Source organism: Lipotes vexillifer, unplaced genomic scaffold (genome assembly GCF_000442215.2).
Source record: "Lipotes vexillifer unplaced genomic scaffold, Lipotes_vexillifer_v1.1 scaffold90, whole genome shotgun sequence".
NCBI classification, from domain to species: Eukaryota; Metazoa; Chordata; class Mammalia; order Artiodactyla; family Lipotidae; genus Lipotes; species Lipotes vexillifer.
In genome coordinates, this window is record NW_006782310.1 from 7,399,585 (window position 1) to 7,409,147 (window position 9,563).

Consider the following 9,563-nt stretch of genomic DNA (forward strand, 5'->3'; position numbering starts at 1 on the left):
ATTTAATATGTAGGTTTTATGCAATTTTAGTTCTAATGTGATATATTCATGTTGGATATTTAGGGAGGCTTGCATGAGTATCAGCAACATATTGGGGTCCATGGTGTCAGAAACATCTTGTACATCTCAGAATTTTTCAGGGCAGATGGTATATGTCATAAGTAACTAAAACACCATAAGACAAAGGTAAAACTAGCTGGATGACCTCTTGAGAATAAACATCTCTGAATTGAGAATGAACATCATCTTTGGCATGCATATTGCCTGTGAGAATTATATAATATTCTCTCTAATTATCATGGAGTGGAGAAGTACAAAACTGGAGGAAGGAAGGAAATGAACTAATGTTACAACGGAAAAAAATTTCAACTTATCTAAGATCAAAATATGTGTTACGAAGATGAACATCTTGCAGTGAATTAAATTGTCTGTGAATCTGAAAGCCAGGCTACTTTCAGTGCTCCTTGATGTCACACCTAATAGAGGAGAATTGGTGTATTACTGTTTTGAGGAGGAAAGTTTGGAGGCAATAAACAGAGAGAAGAGACCAAAGGTTGTGAGATCAGTTGAGATTTTGGGGCAAGTCATCTTCTTCTTCTACTAAGTTACTTGACAATTGTTTCTTAGTCAGCAATGATGTGTTGCTATTGGCATTTCTTTGAACTTTGGGGAACTGGAATTTGTATGAAATTATAACACAATGTGGAGAGCATATGTTCAGTGAATATTCAGAGTGCTATGGAAAAATAATGGAAAGACCAACTGCTTTGCATCATTCTCAAGCCTTCATGGAAAATATGACATTTATACTGAGTTTTAAAATAAGAATTGAGTTTTCTAGGTGGACAAAGGGAGGGATGGTGCATTTCTTGAAGTTTTAATGTGGTATGCTTTCAGAAGGGGACATAGTGACTATGGGACAGCCAAGCAAGGACAACTATGTAAGGGCCATGCCATGATTTGTGTGTCTGCCAACACAAAGACTTAGAATGTTTCTCTGGAAGACATATAATGGCCCTGTAGGTTCTAACTACTGATGTGACATGAAAGCAAATTTTGTATAGAAGGTGGAACGGTTGCACATGATTATAGGAACACAACTGTTTGATAGACACAAATATACATGTAGCCCCATCGTTTACCTGGTAGAAACTTCTCCCATTTCAGACATACTACTAGGTAAAACAATAAGACATTAACAGAACAAATCAATCTTGATGCCAGTTTTCATAGCCTATGGGTTCTTCAGAGGAAAATCATGATTTTAGAATATCTCTTTAAAATCTACATAGCAATCTTCCCATACATTAAATTTGATTAAATTGAACAAATTTTTATTGAGTGTGTAACTATGTGATGGGCACTGTGCTACATACACACAGCTTTTCCCACCAAGGAGCTTCAATTTATTGGTGCAACCAGGTGAGTGACCAGAAAATCTTCAACCCAGTGTAGTAAGAGCTGAAATGAGGATAAGCAAAGGGAGCACCAGGGAGTACTGTGTATCACTGTTTACATTTTTTTTGTGGGGAAAGGAGGCTGGCATAAGTGAGACTTGCTAAAGGAAGTGCTATCCTAAAGGTCGGTAACATTACTATATTAAAAAACACCTTAAAATGTATATTAGTTTGCTAGGGCTGCCAAAACAAAATACCATAGACTAGGTGCCTTAAAAAATAGAAATGTATTTTCTCACCCTTCTAGAGTCTGAAGTCCAAAATCAAGATGTCCACAGGTTTGTTTTCTCCTAAGTCCTCTCATTTTGGCTTGCAGATAATTGCCTTCTCATTGTGTCCTCACATAGGTTTTTCTCTGTACAGTCCTGGTGCCTCCTTTTCCTCCTGTAAGGACATCAGTCATACTGGATTAGAGCCCAACCTATATGACTTTACTTAACCTTAATTAACCTTTTAAAGACCATATCTCCAAATACAATCACATTGGCAGTTAAGGCTTCAAAATATGAATTTCTTGGGAACACAATGTAGTCTGTAAGAAAAGGAATCCGGTATTTTTGTTTTTAGATCACATTTCACTAAAGTTTAGCTAAGTGAATGGATAGCTAAGTTGATAAACTCATTCAAGACAAAGTTGTTTACAAGCAACAAAATTTTAATCTGTAACTTCTCCCAGAAGTATTTTCTAAATAGTGGGGTTCTTCAAAACTGATATCTAATGTGAAGGTTCTCAGTTTTAGGACAAACTAAGGCAGGAGGCAATTTAAGGTAATAGATAGATTTTGATGATGCCCAAATCACACCCACCATATGAGCAATCACCTTCATAGTCTGTTCTAAGGGCCAGTTCTGCAATACTGTGCTGTCTGGCAAAAATGAATGCTGCAGTGCATGGACTCTATGTTTCCCTTCTTATGTGGTGTCATTACTGCCTGCGCATTATTTATTCACTTTTGAATTGGAGAAACACATACACAAAATACAGAAAAACACAAACAAGAGCTGAAGACAGATACTCTGTGCTTCCTTTCTTGGTGTTGGGTTGTTACACGCTCACAGAAAATGGGCCTGGGCTAAAGAGCTGGGTGAAGGGCTGGTTAGGCCTGGGTGGAAAGTTCTGTTTAAGAAGAAGAGTGGAGGGGCTTCCCTGGTGGTGCAGTGGGTGAGAGTCTGCCTGCCGATGCAGGGGACACAGGTTCATGTCCCGGTCTGGGAAGATCCCACATGTCGCAGAGCGGCTGGGCCCGTGAGCCATGGCCGCTGAGCCTGCGCGTCCGGAGCCTGTGCTCCGCAACGGGAAAGGCCACAGCAGTGAGAGGCCCGTGTACCGCAAAAAAAAAAAAAAAGAAGAGTAGAGAGATAGAACCAGGGTCCCTCATCTGTTCGTGGATGTCAGTGGTCCCTGGACTTCTCCTGGAGAGTCCTTGAAATTCCGGGAATCTGCTCAGGGTGTCCCACAGAGGCTCCTTAGTTTGTTTCAGTCATAGCAGCATTGTTTCCATTGACCTACCAGCGGGGTTTCTGGGTGTGATTTTATTTCAACAAAGACCAACGTCTTTTCAATAATAAGTTATAAAAACCAGGTTCTCAGGAATTGTGGATTAATGGAGGTAAGCAAATTCACAGATGTTGGAGGTATGTTCAGAGACTTATGTAAGGAAACAAGTGGAAAGAGGAGGGCACATGGATGACCCCTTCCCCCCTCTGGTGATTTGAAACTTATCAATCAACCAGTAGCACTTAGTACCCACATTCTTTGACATCACACCTCATCTCCAGAACCTCAGAGTCTGTGGTATAACACTTAAACACTGATCACCTACAGACTGTTTAGTCTCCAGTAAGAATCTTGCCTTCCCCATCAGACATAGTTTTCTGTGAGGCAGGAGTCAGGAGTCTTATGCTTCTTTTGTTAGAATCCCCATTGGGCATAATATCATAACAGACATGTGGAAATCCATTCATATATCCAGGCACTTAACATGTATTTATCAGGCATCTAACATTGCCAGGCACTCTTTTAGACTCTGGTTTTACACAGTGGAATAAAATGTCAAAATTTCCCACTCTCATGAACTTTAACAGAAATACTTGACTAGTTGATATATGAGATTTCCTGTGTGATAACTCAGTGGTGCATTCCATAAGATCTAAAGATTTCCATTTATAGTTAAGAAATTAAATGAAGGATAGCAACAGACTCCCTTTCTAATGTTTGCTCCTACTAATCCAACTCCTACTTTCTTTCCTTTAGCACATGACATAACTACAGGGCCTCCCATGGGCAGAAAGAATCCATCACAAGGGACTTGGAGTTATGTTGGAAATAATTCTGACCAAAGAGATTTATGAGGCAATATCGTCACTGCTCAGTGGAAGGGAGGGTAGTGCTATAGCTTAAGATGTTTAAAACCTGGCTGCAAGAGAAGCAGGAAAATGTGCCATGGGGAACAATTCCCTGCCAGGTTCTGAGGGATGGAAAAGTCTTAATGGCACTTTCACTGTCTTAATTTAGGTAATTCTTTTTTTTTTTTTTTTTTGTAGTAAGCAGACATCTTCTATAATTCCCTTTGTAAATAGACTCATATGATATAGATATGCCTTTCTCTAATGCGACTTATACAAACCACTATTGTTGTTGCCTCACAAGGAGTTGGAAATTCATGATTAAGTGATAAAATGGACTAGATAGACTAACTTGAAAATCATTTCTTTACCCAAGTCCTGAGTCAAATTATGCTCAACTCCAGAGGCCAAGAGACATTATGGGGCTTTAGACACTGAAAGGCTCATAGGACCAAAAATTGGAAGGGAGGCAGGTGCCCTATTTGAACTTTTGACATTAAATGTCAGTAGGCTGGCAGTTTTCATTAAAACACCTATGAATGGAAATAAGTTGTTAGGAATGGAAAAATTGTACATATTGCAAGTTCCCTGGGCATCTGACTCCAGCCTTTCCTTCTAACATTATATTCCTAATGTGCTTTCTCCATTCTGTCAGAATGCTCACCTGTGCTTCTAGCACACAATTCATATACAGCTGAGGTGTCCTCAGAACACCTCAGTTAGGATACCCTGAGATTAAGCCTAAATCCCTCCTCATTCAGAGAAAAACAAAACTAAAAACTAAAAAATAAAAAAAAAGTAAACAAGGAACAAAAGCAAAAAACATTCCAAGTGAAGGAGGCCAAACTATTGTTTGTTCTTTTCAATTCCAACGAAATGCATTGTGTGTTCCACTCTTTGGGGTTTGCAAGGAATTGCTTTTTATTGTAGACCATCTTTTTCTTGTGGACCTACTGTGACCAATTTCTGTGTCTCCCTGCTGCCTCCAGCATAGTAGAGGCTTGATAAAAACTTAGTGGATTATAGGGACAAAGTTATTTTTTTTTAATTTTTATTTATTTATTTATTTATTTATTTTTTGCAGTACGTGGGTCTCTCACTGTTGTGGCCTCTCCCGTTACGGAGCACAGGCTCTGGACACGCAGGCTCAGCGGCCATGGCTCATGGGCCCAGCTGCTCTGCGGCATGTGGGATCTTCCCGGACCGCGACACGAACCTGTGTCCCCTGCATCAGCAGGTGGACTCTCAACAACTGCACCACCAGGGAAGCCCGGGACAAAGTTATTTTTAATGCTGGATAAACTGACTTAAATATAAAGCAATCTGGGTGACTGTGGGTTGATTTATCAAGTCTTCCAGGGAAGCTACATTTCTACGCAATCTAAATTGCTCCAGATCATGGAAGAAAACAATGCTTTTTAGCTCATTTTCTGTAGCTGGCATAAACTTGACACCATGATTAGTAAAGAGCATGCATGTATGCAAACACATATTCCTGCACACACACACTACAGAATAACCACACCTATAATAAGGCTTTAAAAATCGTGAGCAAAATTTTAACAAATTAAATTCTGTGCTATGTCAAAAGAATGGTACATCAAGGCCAAATAAAATTTACTCCAGGTGTGCAAGATGGGCCCCCCATTAGGAAAGCAATAAATATAATGTATCCCATGAAAATGTCAAAAGAGAGGAAAAAATGAAGTATTTATTAGGTGCTCACATACATTTCATAAAGTTCGAATCTGTTTGTTATTAAAATAAAAAGACTAAAGTGAAAATAAACTTTCAAATGAACTAGGAATATGGATAAAAACTTGTTTTCCATACTGACTATGTTACCTTATGTGACTACACAGCTCAGAGATATTCCTTGTCAGTTCTGGGAGGAAATAGAGATGCCTGCTACCACTGTTATTATTCAACAAGTTTCTGAAGTTCTAACTGATGAAATAGGATAATAAAAACATAGAGATATAACTATTGTAAAGAAACTGACAAAATACTATAACTTACAGATTATGAGATTTACTCCAAAAACTCAGTGAATTGAAGGAAAAACTAGTTTGAGTTAACACTGAAATATGGCAAAGTTTACAGTTACAAAATAAGTAGAGAACTATAAAGCTTTCCTATAGAGCAGCAATAACCACTTGGAACATGGATAGAAAAAAAAGATTATATATTTGCCACAGCAACCAAAATAAAAAATATCAAGAAGTAAGCAAAAACGTATTTGTCAAAGAAGTCTCTAAAACGTTACCTAGATATACCTATTATACATCTACCTGTATACATGTGTTTGTGTGTAAGTGTATGTGTAGAGGTATATGTGTATACATGTAAATAAATAAATAAATAAATAAATAAGAGAATATTCTATGACTCTGGATGGAAAGATAAAATATTGTGAAAATATTTATTCTTTGGAATTAAACTAACTTTAGTACAATTTCAATAAGTTGTCCAAAGGTTTAATTGAAAAAAAAAAAAAAACTATACTACATTTCTTCTAAGAAAATTAAATGATTGAGTAGCTTGTTTTTGATAAAAAAAGAAAGGCTCCATCAGGGGTTCCCTTTTATTATGTTTTACAGGTTTAGAAATTAAAATAGTGTGGTGTTGGTACAGAAATAAACAGATACCTCAATGAAAATAAGAAAGTCTAGAAACCAGCCACATTTCATATGAAATTCAATATATGGTATAGAAGCTATCTATAAATGTGGGAATATTTTTTTAATAAATACAGAGGGAAAATGCAAAATATTGAATTATTATTCACATATTATATTGAAATTAATAAAATTATTTAAATACAGAAATATTTTAAAATTTCAAATAATAGAAGAAATATTAGTGAATATTCACATAACTTTAAGGTTTGGAAGTGCTTTTAATATGATACTAACATCAAAAAAGGAAATCAAACAGGAAATATTGTTAGATTTTCACCAAATAAAATTTTACATCTTCAGAGAAAAAAACAAATTCAGAAGGATATAAATAAAATAACATAAATATTTTCAATATGTACAATGATCATAGGATTAGCACATTTTTTTCTGTAAAGCATGTTTTCTAAGCAAAAGAAAAATAGAAAAATGGGATATAGATGTCAATAGGTAGTTCATTAAAGAACATAAAAAGCAGTCAACTATCTGAAGTACATAACGATTTACCTTGGAACTTCCACTTCTATGATATTTTTCTGAGAGAATATGGATGCATGAAGCTGTACTCACAGGCAATGTAAATTTAGGACAGCATTGTCTGTATTAGCAAACAACTAAGGAAAACATGAATTCTATAATCAAGAGCACACTAGCAAATGATGGGTCTCCTGCCATGGATTAAGAATTATATTTTAGATTGAAAATTAATGATATGGAAGTTTTCAGTGATATATTTTTGAGTAAATGTTCAGGTAGCAGGACAATCTGTGTAATAATAGATTATATACATCATCTGTGTAGCTATATATATATATATATATATATATATATATATATATATACATCTGCTTTTTAAATATTATTGTTAATAATATTAACAGTGGTTAGATCTTTGTGGAATTACTGGAATTATGGATGTTCTCTCTTTTTTATTTCTTTGTACTGTTAACTTATTATAGTGTTTGAAAACATATATAGTTGTATAAAATATATTTATTTCTCCTTTAGAAAAGTAGTGCTGGACAAAGTGTTGAGAACAAATAATATTCTATTTCTTGTCACAGTTTCCAAATACCATCTCTAAACCACCATTTTCCTCCTCCAGTCTAATTCCATGTAAGATTCCTAAGGCTTAACCCTGACCCCACACATATTCTGATCCCCAACCCAAGTCTCAAATGGCTCTGCTACCCACAGCCATTATGGTATCTCTAAATATAACCTACCACAAAATGTGTACTATTAGCTAAAAGAAGTAGATGTAGCCACACAAGCTAATCTTCATTATTCTAGAATTTATTTAGAACATGGTTTTTACTCATAAGAGAAAAAGGTCAGTTCTTTTATCTTTAAATTACAAAGTATACTTTGCATTACAGTTAAGGGATTCTAGACAAACTATCCATCCAGATGATAGACACAGTACCCAGACCCAACTATACATGTAGAAGTTCATGAAATATGGGAGGAGGTCATAGAAAGGATGTGACCACCAGCTGACCCATGAGCTGGACAGGGCAGTAGAAGCCTCCTCCCCCCCTCTTCTGTCTTTGGAATGTAGGTTCCACCCACCATCATTCCAACACTAGGAGATGTTTCAAAGACACAGTCTAAAGAGATTAATGTGTTGTGAGACCATCTGGACTGAATACACTACTTAACCTTTTAAGGCCTCTCTATAAACTTTTCACGTTCTTGTGGTGGGTGCTGAGATCCCAAAACAAGCCTCGTATGTAAGATCTCTTGCTTATTATTAACACCAACATAGAATGGCTGCCTCTTTCTTTGTTCTTTCCTTGCCCTTCATGTCTGGTGCCAAATTGTGAGCCAATATGAAAATGTTTCCATTATAATTAGTTTTAAAATCAGAAGAAAAAACAAATATAATAACGATGAATAACAGCATTCCATTATAAATCCAGCCCTGATTATATTTGTCTTTATACTAACACAGTCATAAAATATTTTGTTTTATTGATAGAGGGGCCTGTGAAGGAAAGTGTCTAGGTCCCTCAAAATCAAAATTCAGTCCTGAGTGATTCTTAGTCTGAATAAAACACAGAGCTTCCAGAGGACTTCCCAGCTAACTGAAGACAAAAGGATGTCACAACTTCCAGAAGATTTAATAGCTACTCCTTTGGCAGACCTGAGTAATCGATTCCTGCACACTTTCCACTAGAGATCAGCCTCAGAATCCTTCCCAGGGCTTACTGTCACAGCCAGTAACAACCTCAGCTTCTATGCTACAAAGCAGGGTTTTCAGCTGGTCTGTTGTAAGCCATTAGTGGTGAAAGTTAATTTAGTAGATCTTAAATGGATTAAAAATATCATAATATGACTCTAATGAGAAAAAGGTTAGTTTAGTTTCGTTTTTGTTCATTGTTATTATTGTTTTGGTTATGGCTGCTTAAACCTTTTGAGAACTCAGAGGTTTTGAGTTGAATAGAAGGAGTTGAAAAATCAGGAAGAATAAATACTTATCTAATGAAGTATATATAAAGTATGATTCCATGCAAAAAATAAGGCTTGACTACTAAAGGCCAAATATCAGGCAATACCTTCAAAGTTAATATTTTGGAAGTTGGAGATGTCTAAAAGAAGAAAAAAAAAGGCATAAATTGTCCAGTAAAGGTATAAACTTTGGTCAAAAGAGGAGTGTGTGTGTTTCTTTGTGTTTACATGCTGGCTGTCATGTAAAACGTATTTCATGGCCATGGTCAAACAAAGTTCTAAGCCATTGCCAAAGCACTATCAAGAGAAAACCCCATTCAATCTCAGGCCTTTGTCCTGCCCAAAGGAAGAAAAGGCAGGCAAGGGGTGTGGGGGAGAAGAGGAAAGATACATGGCAAATGTCAGGGCTTCTTCTGAGCAAAATATCCTGTTAAAAAAAATTAATCCAATGACATTTTTCTTGAGAACAAAACCAAAGCAGACCCTGAAATGGCACTGACATTGGTGATCCAAGTGTCCCCTACTGTTTTCTATTAAGTCTGAAAGAAGAGGAATAAAAGCTCCATGAGAGACTTCAGTTTCATTATGTTCCCTGCAGACGAAAAAGCAATGGTAATTGGTGTCAAGGTCT